At 36.5% G+C, this 20,325-nt stretch overlaps 1 protein-coding gene and 1 pseudogene across 7 annotated transcripts in view; one reads left to right on the forward strand and one right to left on the reverse strand.

The window, feature by feature from the left end:
- The window catches only part of Nfat5 (nuclear factor of activated T cells 5), a 156,054-nt gene that overhangs the window by 62,360 nt on the left and 73,369 nt on the right, over nucleotides 1-20,325 (forward strand). The window lies entirely within an intron of this gene.
- Nucleotides 18,310-19,034, reverse strand: LOC114090785 (large ribosomal subunit protein uL30 pseudogene; annotated as a pseudogene).

Raw genomic sequence — 20,325 nt, forward strand, 5'->3', positions numbered from 1 at the left:
AAACATAGAAGCAGGGTTAAGTGGAAGCCACCACTTAAGGAGAATTTAGAAATGGAGATGGTTGTGACTCTTGATTTCTTTGGCAGTACTTTTATGGAAGTTATTGATTCTTATTTCTGCTGGCTATTTCAGAGATTAATTTGAGAAGAGATGATCAATAGGAGAAACTACTAATAGGAGCATTAGGAGTTAGTTCTGTTTCATGCTATGGTTGATTTTCGTTTTTGGAACTTTCTGAAAGTTCTGTGTTAGGAATTTGAAGTTTTGGGTTCTAATTCTAGTTTTACCCTGTGACCCTATGGGAAATCACAAAAGCAGTCCTTTAGAGATGTTATCAGTGCTTACTTAATTAAGACTTAAGGGGAATACAATTGAAATAAAGTTGAAGGGGTTTGAAAACTATAAAATACAATATGAATAGTTTTATTTCCCATGGAGTTTTATTAATTTACTTTGGTTCTCCTTTCCCTTTTTCTTTAAATCTACCCTTTCCATCTTTTGGTTCGTTTTTGCATGACACTGTACATTTTGTTGGTTCTACTCAATAGTATTCTTGTGTCTTCTTCTTCAATGTACAGAAGTACATTGATTTTAAATGTTCCTTGAGTTTTTATTTTTATTTTTTTGGACTAGGGATTGAACCCAGGGATGCTTAACCATTGACACACATCCTACCTATTTTTTATTTGGAGACAGGGTCTCACTGAGTTGCTTAGGGCCTTGCTGAGTTGCTGAGGCTGGCTGAGAACTTGTCATCCTTCTTCAGCTTCCCAGTTGCTGGAATTCAGGAGTGTGTCACCATGCTTGGTGTTCTGCGAGGTTTTTTTTTTTTTTTTTTTTTTAATAAATAAATAAATTTTACAGTAGAATGCATTTTGACATATAGTACACAAATGGAGCACAACTTCTCATTACTCTGGCTGTACATGTTTCAGAGTCACTCCACTAGTGTAATCACACATGTATATAGGGTAGTAACGTCTGTCTCTTTCTATTGGCCTTCCCAACCCCACAACCCTACCCCTCCCCTGACTCCCCTCTACACAAAATTCTTTCATTCTTCCTTGTCCTCCTACCCCACTATGGATCAGCATCCGCTTATCAGAGAAAACTATCAGCTTTTAGTTTTTTGGGACTGGCTTATTTCACTTAGCATCATATTCTCTAGTTCCATCCATTTATCTGTAAATGCCATAATTTCATTCTTTAATATTCCATTGTGTATATGTACCACATTTTCTTGATGCATTTCTCTATTGAAGGGCATCTAGGTTGGTTCCATAGTTTAGCTATTGTGAATTGAACTGCTGTAAACATTAATGTGGCTATGTCACTGTAGCATGCTGATTTTAAGTCCTTTGGGTATAAACTAAGTAGTGGAATAGCTGGTTCAAATGGAGGATCTATTAAAAGTTTTCTGAGGTATCTCCATACTGTTTTCCATAGGGGTTGCTTCTGTGAGTTTTTAACAAGTGTGTGTTTGTACAATCAACATAATCAAGGTATAGAACAGTAAAACTACTTATTCTTTTGTAGTTAATCCTGCTCACTCCAACCCCAGAGAACTACTGATGGGCTTTTCTTTATCGTAGATTAATTTTGCCTTTTTTTAGAATTACAGAGATGAATTTTAAGTTTTGTTCTTTTACCACCATAGCCTTCTAAAAGGTAACATTGTATTTTAAAAATGGGCATAAAAGTAATACATTTTTTGTTCTTTCATATATTTTTTCTTTTTTTGGTGCCAGGGATTTAACCCTGGGGGTGCTTTACCACTAAGCTACATCCCCAGCCCTTTTTATTTTTAATTTTGAGACAGGATCTCATTAAGTTGCTTAGGGCCTCACTAATTTTGAGTCTGATCTTGAACTCAGGATTGTCCTGCCTGAGCCAGACTGAGTTACTGGAATTACAGTCATGCACAACCCTGCCCAGCTCTTTTTTTCTTTTTTATCCCCAGTACTGTGGATTGAACTGAACATAACTCTACCACTGGACCTACATCCCTAGCCCATTTTTTAAAAATTTATTTTGAGACAAAATCTTGTTAGATTGCATATCTGCCCTCGAATTTGTGGTCCTCCTGCCTCAACCTCCTGAGTGGGCTGGGATTTCAGGTATGCACCACCTCAACCATCTCAAATTTTTTTTAAAGCATGTTTTAGTTATACATGGACACAATATCTTTATTTTGTTTATTTATTTTTATGTGGTGCTGAGGATCGAACCCAGTGCCTCACACATGCGAGGCAAGTGCTCTACTGCTGAGCCACAGTCCCAGCCCCAGATATTTTTTTATTATTATTAATTTTGGTACTTTTTTGAGGATTAAATCCAGGATTACTTTACTGCTGAGCTACACCTCCAGCCCCCTGTTTTTAGTTGTTTTTGAGGTAGGGTCTCACTTAGTTCCTTGGGCCCTTGTTAAGTTGCTGATGATGATCTTGAACTTGGGGTCCTCCTGCCTCAGTTTCTTGTTGCTGGGATTATAGGCTTACTATCCTGTGCCTGGCCCAACTCATATCATTCTTATGTTACTCTGTAAGTAGCAAAGTATAGATTTATGAGGGATTTATTTATTGATTGATTGATTGTCATGCTTGGGATTGAATCCAGCACCTCATGCTTACTAGGCAAGCACTGTACCACTGACCTATATTCCTAGCCCTTTCCAGAAATTTTTATTTTGAGATAGGGTTTTGCTAAGTGCCCAGGTCAACCTCAAACTTGAAATCCTGCCTCATCTACCAAGTAGCTGGGATTATAGGTGTGTGCCACTATGCCTGGTTAAAATTTCTTTTTTTAAAAAGTTTTACATTTGGGCTGGGGTTGTGGCTCAGTGGTAGAGCTCTCGCCCAGTATGCACGAAGCACTGGGTTCAATCCTCAGCACCACATAAATGTAAAATAAAGATATTGTGTCCACCTAAAACTAAAAAATAAATATTAAAAAAAATTTTACATTTTATCTGGCACAGTGGTTGACCCTTGTGATTCCAGATAATTGGGAGGCTGAAGCAAAGGATTGCAAATTTGAGGCCAGCCTCAGACACCGGGTAAACTCTGAGCAAGTTAGAGTATGTTTCAAAAAACAAAAACAAACAGAAAAACAGGCTGGGGATATAGCTCAATGGTAAAGTGCCCTGTTCAATCTCTAGAACCCCCAAAATTTAAATTTTATTTATTTTTATTATTTTTTTATGGTACTGAGGATTGAATTCCAGGGAATTATATCACTGAGCCTTATCCTAGCCCTTTTAACTTTTTCTTTTCTTTTTTTCTTGGTTCTGGGAATTGAATCTGGCGTGCTTAACCACTGTGTCATATCCCCAGCCCTTTTAATTTTTTATTTTGATACAGGGTCTCACTAAGCTGCCCAGGCTAGCCTCAAAGTTGCCATCTTGAATTGCTGAGATTACAGGCCTGCACCACTGTACTCAGCTAGAAAAATATTACATTTGTCTTTAAAACTCTTTCAATACAGGGAGATCATATTCATATAACTTTTTTTTTTTTTTTAAAGAGAGAGAGAGAGAGAGAATTTTTTTTAACATTTATTTTTTAGTTTTCGGCGGGCACAACATCTTTGCTTGTATGTGGTGCTGGGGATCGAACCCGGGTCGCACGCATGCCAGGCGAGCGCGCTACCGCTTGAGCCACATCCCCAGCCCCCCCCCCTTTTTTTTTTTTGGTACCGGGGATTGAACTCAGGGGCACTTGACCACTGAGCCACATCCCTATTTTGTATTTTATTTAGAGACAGGTTCTCCCTGAGTTGCTCAGTGCCTCGACTTGCTGAGGCTGGCTTTGAACTCGAGATCCTCCTGTCTCAGCTTCCTGAGCCGCTGGGATTACAGGCATGTGCCACGATGCCTGGCTTCATATAACTTTTATCTTAGCATATTGTCATAATTATTATTTTATTAATTATTAATATATATTGTAAATTACACTTTATTATATACTTATGTATAGGAAAAGATGTAGTAAAATCAGAGTTTTTAAAAAATATATATTTATTTTAGTTATAAATGGACCTTTGTTTTTTACTTATTTGTATGTGGTGCTGAGACTCGAACCCAGGGCCTCACACATGCTAAGCAAGTTCTTTACCACTGAGCCACAACCCCATCCCCAAATCAGAGTTTTGTATTATGTGTGGTTTCAGGTATCCTCTGGGGGTCTCAGAATATATCCCACATGGATAAGGGTTAGCAGTGTATACATCTGTTCAGGAAAAGAAGTCCAAATCATAAGATAATTGTAAAGTATTAAAATCAGCCATAGGTGTAATTAAACCATAAAAAATACCTAGTGTAGTCCAGTTTTTATATTGAAAATATAATGGACATGGTTTTAGTCAACTATTCATCACTGTGACTAAAACATCTCTCAAAAACAACTTAAAGGGAGGAAAACCTTTCTTTCTTTTTTTTTTTAATTTTAGATCACGGTTTCAGAGGTTGAGCCCATGGTTGACCAACTCTGGGTAGAACATCATGGGTGGAAAGGCTGTGGCAGAAGAAAGCAGTTCAGTACATGGCAACCAGGGAGCAGAGAGAACTCTGCTCTTTAGGGACAAAATATAAACCCCCAGGTCACGCCCCCGCCCCCCACCTACTTTCTCCAGCCACACCCTACCTGCTTTCATTTACCACATAGCCCATGTCAGTGGATTAATCCAATGATTAGGCCAGTGTTCTCATAATCTAATTATTTCACCTCCAAACATTCTTTCATGGTCTCACATATGAGCTTTTGAGGGACACTGCATATCTAAACCGTAACAGATGTTAAGATTCTCAAAGCAGGGAATGTACCCTATTTATTTATTTATTTGGCACCAGGGATTGAACTCAGGGGGCACTTGGCTACTGAGCCACATCCCTAGCCCTACTTTGTATTTTATTTAGAGGCAGAATCTCACTGAGTTGCTTAGCGCCTCACTTTTTGCTGAGACTGGCTTTGAAATTGCAGTCCTCCTGTCTGAGCCTCCTGAGCCTCTGGGAGCCTCTGGGATCCTCACTGTGTGAGCCACAGTACCCGTACTCTATGTTCTTAGAGAAGGAATGGAGGGTATTGGAAGTCTGAGTGGATTGTACGGTAGTTGTACACAACCATGTAGCCAATCTTAAGTTGGGCTAATAACTGCATTAAATTGACTACAGATGAAGAATTAGGCCTTTAAAGAATTGGAACTATTTAATCTGTAAAGATAGTTTATATAAATAAGATGAAAATTGAGGATTTGTTTACTAAACTCAGAATACTCAAATCAGAAAGTTGTCTTGAAGCTTGAAAGAGGTAGCTTTAGGGCAAAATGTGTAACTATGTAATTTAATGAGAAAAAGTTCTCTTAGGCAATATTATATCTCCATTCAAGAGTGAAAAAAGAAAATCTAGAATGATTAAATTAATGGAACCATCAGGGATAGTTGACGAAGCTAGAAATGTGACCTTAAATTTTATGGCATAGAAGATGATTCCTCTTGCTTTTATCAAAAAATATAATTTTTATCGGCAGGATTTGTATTTTTCTCTTTGTGTTTGGGAGGATTAATTTTTGGAACAAGTCTCATTATTAATGGTTATTAAAGGGTTTTGGAAAGTCTGTGCTCCACACAACAAAATGTAACCAGCTTATATAATGTGATGTTAGAACTGGAGATAGTGTTTTGTTTTTTTTTTTTTAATCCAACTTTAGCTCTATATAATCTGGCTTTTTGAAGTCTTTTACCTGGTGTGCTTTCTCTGGGATTTCAGTAGAGTGAAGTGATGTGGGTGTGTGAGGATCACTCCTATGAACCTACCCCACAACAACTATTAAGTGAATCTTATAATTAAAAAAAAAAAATTTATTTTTATTTATTTTGAGATGGGGTCTTGCTGTGTTTGGTGCTCAGTCTGATTTTGAACTTGTGAGCTCAAGTGATTCTCCTACCTCAGCCTCCCAAGTAGCTGGGACTACAGACTTGTTCCACTACTCCTGGCTGAATCTTGTAACTTTCTTTTTCTTTTCTTTCTTTCTTTTTTTTTTTTTTTTTGGTGTTAGGGATTGAATTTGGACACTCAACCACTGAGCCACATCCCCCGCCCTATTTTGTTTCAGTTTCACTGAGTTGCTTAGTGCCTCACCATTGCTGAGTCTGGCTTTGGACTCATGATCTTTCTGCCTCAGCATCCTGAACCCTTAGGATTACAGGCGTGTGCCACCTTGTTCAGCGAATCTTGTAACCTTTTTTTTTTTTTTTTAATATTTTTTTTAGTTGTAGATAAACACAATATCTTTATTTATTTTTATGTGGTGTTGAGATTCGAACCCAGTGCCTCATGTGTGCAAGGCAAGTGACCTACCACTGAGCTACAACTCTAGACCTGAATCTTGTAACTTTTTAACTATAATATTTCCAGGAGCAAATGTCACCTTTAAAAATATGCCAATGGGAAATAAGATTTAATAATGTTATTTATAGATTGGTTTAAAAAAATGTATATATCTTCCATGTGCAAAAAATACTGCATATAAATTATTTTGCCCTTCATTTTCTTCAGGGTTCCGGGAGCAAAGTAGCATCTAAAACACTGATTTGAGACAACCTACTTGTATTATTGATTTCATTAGTATAATACTAATACTTTTGGAATAATTGTATTAAAAGTGAAGAATATTTTTTGTTTGTTTTTTTTTTTTTTTTTTAGTTGTCAATAGACCTTTATTTATTTTTATGTGGTGCTGAGGATTGAACCTAGTACCTCACACATGCTGAGCAAGCGCTCTACCACTGTGCTACAACCTCAGCCCAGTTTTATTTTTTTGGTACAAGGGATTGAACTCAGGGGCACTCAACCACTGAGCCACATCCCCAGCCCTACTTTGTATTTTTTATTTAGAGACAAGGTTTCACTGGGTTGCTTAGCACCTCACCTTTGCTGAGGCTGACTTTGAACTCTCGATCCTCCAGCCTCAGCTTCTCGAGCTGCTGGGATTACAGGCATGTGCAGCTGTGGTCAGCGAATATTTTTAAGACTTATTTTTTTCTGCTAGAAATTAGTCTTTTAGTCATAAGATTCTTAAGTCCAGAAGAAAAATTTTTTTTTAGTTATTTCAGTCTTGTGATTAATATTCATGAACATTTGAATTAATCCTTTTCTATTAAAAAAAAAAACACAAATTTTTGTAGTTGTAGATGAACAGCTTGCCTTTATTTTGTTCATTTTTATTTGACACTAAGGCTGGAACCCAGTGCCTCACCCATGCTAGGCAAGCACTCTGCCACTGAGCTACAGTCCCAGCCTTCTTTTTTATTTTTTAATTTTAATTTTTCTGTGGTGCTGAGGATTGAACCCATGCCCTCATATATGTTAGCCCAGCAATTGATCCCTTTAAAATAAAATGTCAGTTATATGAGGAAGCATTTAGGTGACTGGCTGTAAACAGAATATTAGTGGGGTCTGACTACTTCATTTTATTGGTTAGAACACTATTTTTATATACTTAATAATAGCAAAATACTACGTATGCTAGTAAACATTTTTTAAAAATATTTATTTTTTAGTTGTAGTCGGACACAGTACCTTTATTTTATTTATTTATTTTTCTGTGGTGCTAAGGATTGAACCCAGGGCCTCGCATGTGTTAGAGGAGTGCTCTACCACTGAGCCACAACCCCAGCCCAACATTTTTTAATCTATATTTAAAGACATTTATATTTATTTGTTTATTTATTTTAAAATATATATATTTTTAGTTGTAGTTGGACACAATACCTTTATTTTATTTCTTTTTATGTGGTGCTAAGGATCCAACCCAACACCTTGCACATGCTAGGCAAGCGCTTTACCACTGAGTAACCCCTCAAGTATTATCTTTTAAAAAAAATAACAATTTCATATTTTGCTTATTCTTTTAATTAGCTATTAAGATTGACTATTTTTTCAGGTAGAGATTGAACTGTTTATCTATTAAAATGTGTCTATTTTTATCTTATAGCCAATTTTCTATTTAAGTATTCATTTTCCCTCTAATGATTTGTTAAAACTTTTTTGGATTTGATGGGGTAAAAGTAGTACCTTATTAAATTAATTAATTAATTAATTTTTGGTACTGGGGATTGAATTCAGGGACACTTTACTGCTCAGCTACATCCCTAGCTCTTTTATATTTTATTTTGAGATGGGCTTTCACTAAATTGTTTAGGGCCTCCCTAAATTACTGAGACTGACCTTGAACTTGGGGCCCTCTTCACTCTGCCTCCCAAATAGCTGGGACTATAGGCTTAGGTAACTTTAAAATTTAAAGGACATCAATTTTTGTGAAATTTACGGTTTTCATCTTTTTTAATTTTGGGGGGAGGGTACTGGGGATTGAACTCAGGGATGCTCGACCACTGAGCCACACCCTCAGCCCTATTTTGTATTTTATTTAGAGACAGGGTCTCAATGAGTTGCTTAGCATCTCGCCTTTGCTGAGGCTGACTTCAAACTCACAATCCTCCTGCCTCAGCCTTTGGAGCCACTGGGATTACAGGCGTGCGCTATGGTGCCTGGCTGGTTTTCATGTTTTAACACACCCCCCTCAGTCTCTTCTTTAAAATATAGTCTAGTTAAAAGATGAATATTATTACTATTATAATATATGTTGATATTTCAGTGTAGAACTCTTAAGAGGTAAGGGTATGTTTTTTGCAGGCAAATAACATTTAATTAATGTATTATAACATCTGGAAATCTTTGGCTTTTAAAATATAAACGTTTAATCTATTGGAATTTTGCTTGTGTCTTTTCTAGGGTATGCATCCTTAACAGAAATGAATTTTCTTTTAGTTGTTGGTTTCATTGGTAGTGGTAAACTACCTTTGTGAGTCTCATTGTTATGAGCTTGCTGTTTTGTTTTGTCTCTTCAGTAGTGATGTGTCATAATTCCAATATAGTGGGTGAGTTGTTAGTGAAGATTCACCTAAAGCTAAGTAATTGTGCTAATTTTAAGTATTGTATTATTCAGTTTTTGATTGATTGATTTTTTTAATTTTTGGTATCAGGAATTGAACCCAGGGACACTTAACCACTGAGCCACATACATCCCAGCCCTTTTTTTTATTTTTAGTTTTTTATTTTGAGATAGGATCTCACTAAGTTGCTGAGGCTGGCTTTGATCTTTTGATCCTCCTCTAGCCTCCCGAGTTGCTGGGATTACATGCGTGTGCCATTGCACTGAGCTTGATTTCTTTTTTCTTTTCTTTTCTTTTTTTTTTTTTTTTTCATTTTTTTGTATTATTTTTTAATTTGTTTTAATTAGTTACACCTTGACATATCATACATTTGAATCAAAATATTTACTTTTTAGTTTTAGGTGGACACAATATCTTCATTTTATTTTTATGTGGTACTGAATATGGAACTGAGTACCTTATGCATGCTAGGTGAGCACTCTACCTCTGAGCCACAACCTCAGCCCTTTGATTTCTTTAAAAAAATTTTTTTAGAGTACTTTCTCTATGGAATGGAATAATTTTCTTTTGGAATATAATAAGGTTTATGCTTGGGAACTTGACATTATGCAAAAAGATGTGGATATAAGAATGGATTCACACCTGTCCCTGTCTGAGCAATTTAAGAATTTAATCCTATTTATTTATTTTTTTGTGTTGACAATTGAACCTAGTGGTGCTTTGCCACTGAACTACATCCCCAGACCTTTTTGTTGTTTGGACAGAATCCCACTAAGTTGCTTAGGGCCTTGTTAAATTTCTGAGGCTGGTTTTGAACTTAAGATCCTCCTGCCTAAGTCTCCTGAGCTGCTGGGAATACAGGTGTGTTCCAATGTGGCTGGCTATAATTATTAAAAAAAAAAAAAAAAAAAAAAAATATATATATATATATATATATATATATAAAATAAAAATAAAAAATATATATTATAAAAAAATATATTAGTAGGTAGACACAATATCTTTATTTTATTTATTTATATATGGTGCTGGGGATCAAACCTAGGGCCTCACATATGCTAGGTGAGTGATCTACTGTTGAACCACAACCCCAGCCCCTGGCTTTTAATCATTTTAAAATTCAACATTAATAGCTATTTATTTTGTGAAGAAACAAGCAAATTTCAGGTTTAAGTACATATTTCTTTCTAGTTACGTTAGTGGCAAATATGAATAAATTAGCTTTATGTATCTGATTTTTTTTTTTTTTTTTTAAATATAGGGAATTGAACCCAGGGACACTTTATTTAACATTGAGCTATAGCATCCCCAACCTTTTGTATTTTGAGACAGGCCCTTACTCAGCTGCTTAGGGTCTCCCTGAGTTGCCGAGACTGGACTTGAACTTGTGATCCTTCTGTCTCAGCCTCCTGAGTTGCTGGGATTACTGGTATGCACCACTGTGCCTGGCTATTCTGATGTGTTTTGAACATATCATATATGTACAAATCCTTGGTAAATATGAATACATGAATTAATAAAAAAATCTTAATCAGAATTTTTATTTCAACTTGTCACCTTTTAAAAACGGGACTGAGTTCTCTTATTTTTTGGTATATACTGCATTCAAATATTAGGAGATGCTGGGCATGGGTGGCACATGTCTGTAATCCTAGCAATTGGGAGGCTGAGACAGGAGGCTCATGAGTTCAAAGCCAGCCTCAACAGATTAGCAAGGTACTTAGCAGCTCAGTGAGACCCTGTTTCTAAATAAAATACAGAAAAGGGCTGGGGATGTGGCTTAGTAGTTAAGCTCCCATAGGTTCAGTCCCTGGTACCAAAAAAAAAAAAAAATCTAAGGAGGAAGCTGAAATAACATGGTGTTTACCAAACGAAGAACTTTAATTCAAATCTCTGATATTGCAGCACAGCTACATTTTTAATAAAATAATTTTGAGAATACAAGTAAGAGTATCATGATCCTAAATTTGTTTGGTGTGTAGAATTTGGAGATGAAGAGCAAGCCAACTAAATTGAAAGAGGAAAGATGAAGGTGTAGTTCAGTGTTAGAGTACTTTGTATGCAAGTCTCTGTGTTTGATTCTAACACCACACTGAGAGAAAAGAGAAAAAAACCACCAAAATAACTTAAGGGGCATTGAGAGAAGGGTAGATTAAAGAGAAGCCAATGAAGGAAGAAAAGAAACAGAAGATAGTGGAAGAGGAATTTCCTGAAAGTTGTTCTAGTAGGGTGTGTCAGAAGGTGGAAATAAATCAATTAGGAATTTCTTGCTAACACCACAATTTGAATGGAGTTTATGAACAGAAGTCAAGTAGTAGTTGATTAGTAAATGAATAGAGAAAGTGGAGGATGGTTGTGAAGAGAACCAAAGGGTAGAAGCTAGGAAATAATGAAAATATGAATCTTTTTTTTTAAGTTGTAGTTGGATACAATACCTTTATTTCACTTATTTTTATGTGGTGCTGAGGATCAAACCCAAGGTCTCGCACATACAGGCAAGCGCTCTACCGCTGAGCCGTAACCCCAGACCGAAAATATGAATCTTTTGTGGTGTGAAGTTGAAGATAAAGGTCAGGAATAGTTTTGGAGCCTAAGGAAAAGGGAATCTAGTATCCAGAGTTTCTTCTTTCCTTGGATCCAAAGGCACCAAGGTAAGGAAAGGAAGTATGGTAAATTCATGACCTCTAGGTTGTTTTCTCTGTTAAGAAATAAACTGTCACTTGCCAAGAATGATCAATGTGGAGGAGTGGCTTGGAGAGACTTATTGCTAGGTACAGTGACAGGAATACTTTTTTTGTAATCCCAGTGACTTTGGAGGCCTAAGCTGGAAGATCACAAGTTCAAGGCCAGCCTCAGCAATTTAGCAAGTCCCTTGGCAATTTAGTAAGATCCTGCCTCAAAATCAAAAAAATGAAAAAAACTGGGGATATAGATCCAGGGTGAAGTACCCCTGGATTTAATCCCTAGTATCAACAACAACAACAATAAAACACTCCTGAGGTGATTGGAGGAAGATCATGAATCCATGGGACTATTAGTCTGCATGTTTTGGTTTTCTCCTTTAAAACCTAGAACTAGGAACGTGGAGTGCTTATTCCTGAACTATACCCCCTACTCTTTTTACTTTTATTTTTTAAATTTGAGACAAGATTGCCCCTAAGTTGCAGAGGTTAGTGGCGAACTTGAAATCCTTCTGCCTCAGCTTTCTTAGTTGCTGGGTTACAGGCATGTACTACCACTCCCAATGTATCATCACTCTCAGCTTGTCTTCTATTTCTAAATCTCTTTAGTTCTTACATATTCCAGTGAATACTTCAAACTTGACATCTTTTAGCTTTAATCTTGTTCTTGTTTGTTATTAGATAAAACCATACCCAAATCATTTTATAATCTATAGTATTGTGATTAAGTATATAAGTTTTGGAATCAGCAGTTCTGGATTCCAATCCTTGCTCTGCTGCTTTCTTTAGTAATATGAATCTCAACTTCAACTTTTCAGTTTATTAAATAAACAACATTTAAAACATAAGATACTTATTTTTCCATCAAGAGAATTTTTATAACTAAGATAAATTAGTTATTTAAAAATTTTTTCTTAGCTTATTAAAATCCTTTAAGGTTCAGTTAGGGAAAATAGAGGAAGCTTGGTTATTATCTTTAGTTTAATTTTTATAAATGACACTATATTATAAATCATGTATTTAGAGAATAATAATAGAAGAAAATGTCTTGTGATTGAATGTTATATTTTTTTAAAAGGAAGATATGAAAGTGTGATGAGGGAGAATGTAGCTCAGTGGTAGAGTGTGTGCTTAGAATGAACAAAAGAGGTTCTGAGTTTCATCCTTAGCACCAAAACAAAACTGTGATGCTAGTTAATTATTATTATTTTAAAAAAGCAATAGGAAATAGACTAAGATGTTATTTTAAAAAAATATTTATTTTTTAGTTGTAGTTGGACACAATACCTTTCTTTCACTTATTTATTTTTATGTGGTGCTTAGGATTGAATCCAGGATCTCGCACGTGCGAGGCGAGTGCTCTACTGCTGAGCTACCACCCCAGCCCCCCCAAGACTAAAATGTTATATTGGTATTGTCTTACAACATTTATATTTATTATATTAGCTATAATATACTTAATTATAGTATATTAATAATGAACATTTATTCAATTAATAATGAATATTTGTTTAATTCTTTATAAGAGTCAGTGGATTCTTGGATTGTTGCATTTAGTCCAGCTTGTCCAATTTTATTATTGTATTTAATCCTGTGGAGCTGGGATTCAAATGGACAGTTGGTACTTACACCCATACCTCCCCGCCCCCTATTATGATAAATTAATAACTTTGCTGAGATAATGTGAATTTAAAGAATCTAGCATTGCATTTGGTACTCAGGAGGTAGTCAGAGATTTTCTTTCCTTGTGGAAGAGATCCCATTGAATTTGTTGGCATATTTTACCTGGTAGTCACATAAGGAATTAACAAAGCTTTTTTAAATTGCATTCAAATTCACATAAATTCTCATAACCGAAACATCTTAAAATGTACATTGGTGTGTAGCCAAAAAGAAAAACCCTATATCCATTGAACAGCTCCTCCTCATCCCCTCTTTCTCCTGTTCCTGGCTCCGGGGAATCCACCAGTCTGTCTTCTTTGTCTATGTATTTACCTATTTTGGGTTTATCTATTATATTTCATAAAAATGAAATTATACAATATGTGACTTTTGTGTCTGGCTTCTTTTTTTTTTTTAATATTTATTTCTTAGTTTTTAGCGGACACAACATCTTTGTATGTGGTGCTGAGGATCGAACCCGGGACGCACGCATGCCAGGCAAGCGCGCTACCTCTTGAGCCACATCCCCAGCCCTGTGTCTGGCTTCTTTTATTCAGAAAATTAAAATTTTTTATGTTCTATCTATTTATTTTTTTTTGGTGGTGCTGGAGATCAATTCCAGGTTTCACACATGCTAGGCAGATACTCTTATGACTGAGCTATGCTTCATGCTGTGATAAGGTTTTGAGGTTTATCCACCTTTTATTCCTTTTTATGGGTGTGTGGAGAGCAGCCTGTGCCTAGCCCTGAGTTATTCCATTTTATAAAGCAGCAGTTTACCATGAAGTCATTCCATTTTGAGTATAAGTGCTTAGGAAGAATGACTTGATAACTCGTCTTAGCAAATAAATCAAATGTTCATATAGAACTCACAGAAAACAAAAATCAAACAAAAATCCCAGCTGCACAGCACAATCATAAAATACAAACTGATAAATAAATTCATTGTGCTAATAAAAATTGCCACCTTTGGCCAGGCTTAGTGGTGCATGCCTGTAATTCCAGCAGCTCTGGACATTGAGGCAGGAAGATTGCAAGTTCAAATCCAGTCTCAACAATTTAGCAAGGCCCTAAGCAACTTAGCGAGACCCTGTCTCAAAATAAAAAAAATAAATAAATAAAGGCTGGAGATATGTATGGCTCAGAGGTTAAGCTGCTGGGTTCAATCCCTGCTACTAAGAAAAAAAAAAAAAAGATTGGTGTGGAATAAAGTAATGTGGGATTGCCGTGGTCAGGATACCAAGTGAGCCATGAGTACTTAATGAATTTTAAAGACAATGAAATTGTAGCTTGTGTATTTATTTTTACCCAATAAATTCGGGCATTGGTGAAAGACACAAACATGGCTGATCTGTATTAACTCACAACAGGGTGAATACTATTCCATTTTGTTTGGTTACCCTGATTTATTTATCCATTCATCCATTGATGAACTTTTGGGTTGTTTCTGCCTTTTGGCTGTTGTGAATAGCACCACTGTTCACATGCTTTGAATATGCATGTACATGTATTTGAGTCCCAAATTTTAATTCTTTTAAGTATGGCAAAGAAATTATCTTTTACTGATTTAATGCTCTTTATGAATCTGATAAGTTCTATGAAAGTTCTTTTTTTTTTAATTGGATGTACAGCATCCTTATTTTATCATTTTTTTAAAATTGGATGTACAGCATCCTTATTTTATCATTTAGAAGATATTGTAGGCAGTTTCTTTCTTCTTTTTTTTTTTTTTTTTTTCATTTGTAGATAGACACAATACCCTTACTTTATTTATTCATTTTTATCTGGTGCTGAGGATCGAACCCAGTGCCTCCCACATGCTAGGCAAGCTCTACCACTGAGCCACAACCCCACCCCCGTAGGCAGTTTCTTTTTCATTAAATTTGCTTCTGGGGAGAATTCAAGAAAGTTCAAACTACTTGCTATTCTAGTCTTTTAACTTTTACGAAGTTTCTTCGGGAAAGATTCATCTTTTGTCTTCCTTTCTTCCCACTTCATAAACAGATTACAACTGTGCAACCCTAGTGTAGAGATTGAAAACTCCAGTGTCTACACTACAGATAGTGTAAGGCCAATCATTGCAATGATCTAAAAGGTACTTTCTATAATTGAAGAATACACTATAAGGGAACAGCTCCAGCTTTTCTTGTGGGAATATAGGGTTAATATTGCCAGATCTTATGATTTGTCAAGAGAAGCAAAAGTCTGTATTTTTATGTAAAATATGTTAATTCAATGTTTGGAATTAATTAAAAATGTTTTAAAACATTCTGAAGGCCAGACTGAACCCACCTATAGTCAAGATAGGTCCTGAAGGAAGTATAAGATGAGTAGAAAGGAAAGCTGTGTATTTTGAATTAATACTAAAGTCATCTTGAAATGGACATGAGCTAGTTATCTGCCCTTGGAATAACACGAAATAATGCCCATGCAGTATCTCCATATCACCTCCTCATTGCATACCCTTTTCAGGGAATCCATTATAGCTTTCATTTATGTTATTAGAGCTCCAGTTAATATAATAGTTTTAGATGTGTTGTACACGTTATTGGTAGTGCTCACAACTCTACAAGATCGGTGTTACCTCTTTTTTTTTTTTTTTTTAATAAATGAGACAGGGCTGGGGTTGTGGCTCAGTGGTAGAATGCTTGCTTAGCATGTGTGAGGCACTGGGTTCGATTCTCAGCACCACATATAAATAAATGAATAAAATAAAGGTCTATCAGTGTCTAAAAATATTAAATATAATAAATGAGACAACAAAGTCTTCCTGTATTAAGTAATTTGCCCAAGATCACACAAAAAATGTGATTGAGCTATTGTGATTATGATTGAAAGCCCAGTTCTGACTACCTTTGCTCTTTCCTTATGACATGCTACGTACCTCTTATTTATTTTGAGCAGTATTGGTATATAGTAGTGTTCCACTTATCAGGAGAGGTTAAATTCTAAGATTCACATTGGATGCCTGAAACCATGAATAGTGTCAATACATATGTTTTCTCCTACATGTACCTACCAATGATAAAGTTTGGGTGTGGTGATGCATGCTTATAATCCCAGCTACTCAGGAAGCTAAATAGGAAAGATAAAAACTTTGAGGCCAGTTTAGGTAACTTAGTGAGACTCCATCTTGAAAAATAAAGGGCTGGGGATATAGCTCAGTGGTAGAGTGCTGCTGGGTTTTGTCCCTAGTACTGGGGGAAAAAAGTTTTATTTAGAAATTAGAAATATGCTGTAATAAAATCAATGTTATCTCTAGTCTTGCCCTTTGGGCCCATTATTAAGTAAAATGAGGGTTACTTGAATAAAAGACTGTGATTAGTAGATTTGCTGGACAAGGGGATGATTTACATTCCTGGAGATGGACAGGGTGAGATTTCTTCATACTACTCAGTATGGTACACAATTTAAAACATAGGAATTGTTTATTTCTAGAACTTGACATTTAATATTTTTGGGCCATGGTTGGCCATTTCTGACCAAAACCTGAGAGGTCTAAAATTTTTCAAAAATTTTGCAACAAGGTCTCACTAAATTGCCCAGGCTGACCTTGAACTTGCAATCCTGCTTGCTGCTTCAAGCTCCTGAGTAGCTGGAATTACAAGTTTGTATGTCTGTGATTTGTCAAGAGAAGCCAAGCTATGATTATCAAGTTGAAGTCCACTTACTTCCATTTGGACTTAAACCATTTGCCTTCATCACTCCTTTGCTACTTCTTTGACAAAAATATCAAGAAGTACATTTTGCCATATCAAGTACATGTATTCTTTCAAGTTCTTCCTTTTTTGATCTAAATAAGGCATTTTCACCTTTTTTTTTTTTTTTTTTTTGCTACCAGGGATTGAACTCAGGGGTACTCAACTACTGAGCCACATCCCCAGTTCTATTTTGTATTTTATTTTGAGACAGGGTCTCATTGACTTGCTAAGTGCCTTACCATTGCTGAGTCTGGCTTTGAACTCATGATCCTCCTGTCTCAGCCTCTTGAGACATTGGGATTACAGGCATTCACCACTTTGCTCAGCTTAACTCTGTACTCTTAAAGCTCCTCTAATTTTCCCCTAGCTTATTTCCTCAGGCTTCTTGCTGGGTTTCTGTTCTCTGGGCTGCTCAAAATAACCACACAAGTCACATGGATAGTCTACCTTCAAGACAGATTCCAGCCAGGTGTAGTGGTGCATGCCTGTAATCTCAGTAGTTTGGGAGGCTAAAGCAGGAGGATCACAAGTTCAAGGCTAGCCTCAACAATTTAGTGAGGCTCTAAGCAACTTAGCATGACCTTGTCTCAAAATAAAATATAAAAAAAAGGGCTGGGGATGTGGCTCAGTGTGGCTCTTTGGGGTTGCTGTGAGGGCTCCTCTGACCTTAAGGGTCTGCAGGAAGAGAGAGAGAGAGCACGTGCGGACCCCTTTTATTGAGGAGAAGCTATTCAGATGAGGCAAGGGGTCAGGTTTCAGGGGGCTGAGTCTATCTTCATGATGTCCACTGACAGCAGGTTGACTGTCATCTAGATAGGCCACACCCAAGGGCACAGTAAGAGAAGGGGACACACACAAGGCACTTCCATGGAAGATTCTATCCTAAACAGGGAAAGGGGTAATATTATGAAGGAACAGGTAAGCAAAGCTCCACCCATGGGGCTGTAGGAAGACACATCCAGGCAGGAAGACACAAGTCACTTGAACCCTAGAAGAGCAGGGCAGTCTAGCAGCAGGGTGCTGCCCAGCAAGGGAGTTAACTCAGTCACTTGTGAGGTTGGTCTCCCACAGCTTCTTTTCCCATTTTGCCTCTTTTTTTAAATTTTCCTTTTCTTTATATGGTCTCTCAGCAACCTTATGTCCTTCTACAGTGTCTGTTTTCTTTCTTCTTCCTCCCCCCCTCCGTCTTATCTTTTCTCCTCTACTTAAAAACCCAGGGTCTCACATGTGCTAGTTAAGTGTTCTACCTCTGAGCTGTATTCCTAGCTGCCCCCCCTTTTATTAACTGACCAGATTACAAAATACCATGATAGATACCTTAGTTCATCCTTTTAATAAGACTGTTGATCTGGTTTTCCTTGTTGCCAGCATCTACACTTTCTACAAAATGGATGGTCTTTTTCTTCATTCCACCTGTTAGAGAAGATAATTTGAAGGACCACAGGAAGTTATTTGCCACTTTGAAGCATTTCCCAACAGTGTAGATCCTCTATGCTGATGATGTCATATTTACTAAGAGATTGAGCAATCAAAGCGTTGTCTGTCAAGGCAATTCATTTCTTATTGATTTTGCCATATCCATGCTTGTAGTTCATTCATTGACTTTAGGTCTGGGTACCCCTGTATAGTATATGGTTCCATGATCCTTAGCATGTTAATTGAATCCTTGTTGAGGTTAATGAAGTTGCCATTGAAGATCTGGCAAAGGCGAAAAAGTTTTAATACCTTTTGAACCTTTGGGCTTACACCATTAATCCCTCTGATACTGATGACAAATGCCAACTTAGTTTCTGCAGGTACATAGAAGTTGCCAGATTTTCTTGCCATTCCAGCCCATTTGAATCTCTGTTTTGTTCATCTTCCTATATTGTTTGTGGTAATTCTTGGCTTTTTCATAGATATGCTTCCTCTGCCTTTCAAAGCATCTTTTGGGCAGACTTTTCCTCAGGGGCTTTACCTTTAGCTCTGTGTAATTCCTTCACTTTTTCTTAAGGTTTCTGGCACAGCAGGAACCTTCTTTTTCTTCTCTTTGGCACCCTCCATGGTTCCAGCCAGAAAAAAAGAACCCCCTCTACCTTTTTGGGATAAGGTCTCACCAAGTTGCCCCTGGTGACCTTAAATTTGTAATCCTACTGAGTAGCTGGAATTATCAGCATGCACCACTGCATCCTGCTCCATAGTATCTATTTGCTCATTCATACACTCATCAATTGAGTGCCTGTTTGTGTCAAGCACTGTGCTGTTTGCTGAGGAAACTGTGAATGAGACTGACTTATCCATTGTCCTTGTGATATGTATAATCTAATAGGCAGTTACTGAAAAATATGTGATAAATATTCTGGTAAGATAAATACATAGGAGGAATATCTAAGATTGAAGTGATCAGGAAAAGCTGGTTAGAAAGGTTTGAGTTGAAAGGGGCTGTAGGAAGGTCAGTGTTTCAGGCAAAAACAATGGCATTTATAGAGAAATACAGGTGAAGAAATGAAAATCATTGTATCTCAATGACAATGTGTAGGAAAGATGAGAATGGAGACGGAGAGATAAGTCTGCAGAGCCATAAAATAGGCACTCATATATTCATTCAATAAATGTTTAATTAGTATTTTTATGTTATTTTATATCATGCTAACATAACTATAAAGTTTAATAGCCTAGTCTTCACTGTTGCTGCTATGAACTATCAAACTAGGCTTTAGAAAGTTTCTGAGTCTGTATTTGTTTATTGCTATTGATTGCTGTATGATAGGTTGTGCTGACTTTATTGTATCTTACCCAAAAGTTACCTTTTCGAAGAATCTTTTATTGATTACTCAAGACCTTTCCCTCCTGTCTCTGGTCTTTAATTATAATTATTGTCAGTGGTGTGTGTATATACTTATTTCAACTACATTTTCAGGTCTTTGAGGATAGAAACGACTGTATCTTTTTCTTGTGGTGTTGGGGATTGAACCCAGGGCCTTATGTATGCTCAGCAAGTGCTGTATTACTGAGCTACATCTCCACCCCACTAATGTCTTTAATTTGCTTTAAATCCTTTTGCCTGGAGTATAAAGGATATGTGTACAGAGTAATTTTGTAGCTTGCCAAGATGTACTGTTTTGTGGCTGGCTTAAGCCAGTATTTTTTACATAGGTCACATCAATATTCTTGAATATTAAGTTAAATAACCTAATAATTCTTCAAATTTATTAAAGGCTGTCAAGTGGAACATGTTAATACGAATACTTTATTTACTCTGAGCAAAGAAAAGAACATATTGATATGGGTTAAAATTACAACAGAATGATTTCTGCTGTAAACTAAGATTAGAGACTAGATTTTGCCTTCCTGC

The sequence above is a fragment of the Marmota flaviventris genome, chromosome 18 (assembly GCF_047511675.1).
Source record: "Marmota flaviventris isolate mMarFla1 chromosome 18, mMarFla1.hap1, whole genome shotgun sequence".
Taxonomy (NCBI): domain Eukaryota; kingdom Metazoa; phylum Chordata; class Mammalia; order Rodentia; family Sciuridae; genus Marmota; species Marmota flaviventris.